Source organism: Formica exsecta, unplaced genomic scaffold (assembly GCF_003651465.1).
Source record: "Formica exsecta isolate Colony F162 unplaced genomic scaffold, ASM365146v1 scaffold363, whole genome shotgun sequence".
NCBI classification, from domain to species: domain Eukaryota; kingdom Metazoa; phylum Arthropoda; class Insecta; order Hymenoptera; family Formicidae; genus Formica; species Formica exsecta.
The window spans coordinates 1446979-1448538 of NW_021850877.1; positions in this window are offsets into that span (position 1 = coordinate 1446979).

Genomic DNA, 1560 nt, shown 5'->3' on the forward strand with positions numbered 1-1560 from the left:
GCTACCGATTTGTCGTGAGCTTCAAGAAGCGTTACGCTTTAAAGACAAATCTTCGATGCGGGTTAAAATCGCTAGGAGTGTCTCGTGACACTTGGTGATGAACAGGATAAGGACTTTACGTGGCTTTTTTTATTTTTATTTTTTTTTTCCTCATAAAGAAAAGATACGGAAAAGGAGAGAAGCGAAGAGAAGAAATGTGATTTATAGAGATAGTGATACGAATGAAGAAGAGAAAAAAGAGGGACGAGGTAGCGAATGAAACTTATCATACGTTTGCGCAAATCCGCCGCGAGCATCTGCGAAGAAAAACGAACGCGCGTGTCACGTGAGAGGGCACGTGCAATCCTGACCTAGTTTTCTAGCCGTGTCCTGGGTCATGACCATCGATTGTTTCCCCTCTCTGGTCATGGCGTCGCGACCCAAATGCTTCGGATCCTTCCCTGGGATTTAGGCGCTGTAACGATCGCTGGGGATTTATGGCGTTGCAAGGTGTCGCGCGCGCGATATAGCTCTACCGCTCTAAGAAAATAGCTCCTCATAAAGAAAAGATACGGAAAAGGAGAGAAGCGAAGAGAAGAAATGTGATTTATAGAGATAGTGATACGAATGAAGAAGAGAAAAAAGAGGGACGAGGTAGCGAATGAAACTTATCATACGTTTGCGCAAATCCGCCGCGAGCATCTGCGAAGAAAAACGAACGCGCGTGTCACGTGAGAGGGCACGTGCAATCCTGACCTAGTTTTCTAGCCGTGTCCTGGGTCATGACCATCGATTGTTTCCCCTCTCTGGTCATGGCGTCGCGACCCAAATGCTTCGGATCCTTCCCTGGGATTTAGGCGCTGTAACGATCGCTGGGGATTTATGGCGTTGCAAGGTGTCGCGCGCGCGATATAGCTCTACCGCTCTAAGAAAATAGCCACCTCTCTCTGTCTCTGTTTTTCCTAGCACGGTAATTTATATCGCAGCTGGGATCTAGTCGGCTCGGTTACAGGTGTCTCTAACCGGCGCGTATGAAGCGGTTTAATTGGGATTTATGTCGGCACTGTTGTCATTCCGGATATTACTCCGATAGTCGCTAGAGACTCGCATGCTTCTTAGAACTATCTTCCGTTGAGAAACTTCTCATTCGAATTTACGTGCGAACCGCAAAACCTGAACCGTAATTTGAATAATCAAGCAAGGAGAAACACGAGGAAAGGAGTATCTACCGACGTGTTTTCCAAAATTATACCAGACATTATATTGCGCTTTTAATTTAGAAAAATTGCCATCCGCGCGGAGATTAATATCTCAAAATTTGCAATTTAAAGATTCAATTATCTCAAATTGCACTTTAAATAAAAATTTAAAATTATTAAAAGATGTGTTTTTCTGTAACACAATAATGTCATAATTTTTTTATTCTTCCGATGAAAGATTTTAGAAAAAAACATTTATTATATAGTTTTTTTTTTGTAAGACACTTATATATTACTAATTTTAAAAATCAAACGTATGATGTGATATCACGTTCATAAAAAAAAAAAAAAAAAAAAAAATTAAGTATATATAGCTTCGAGA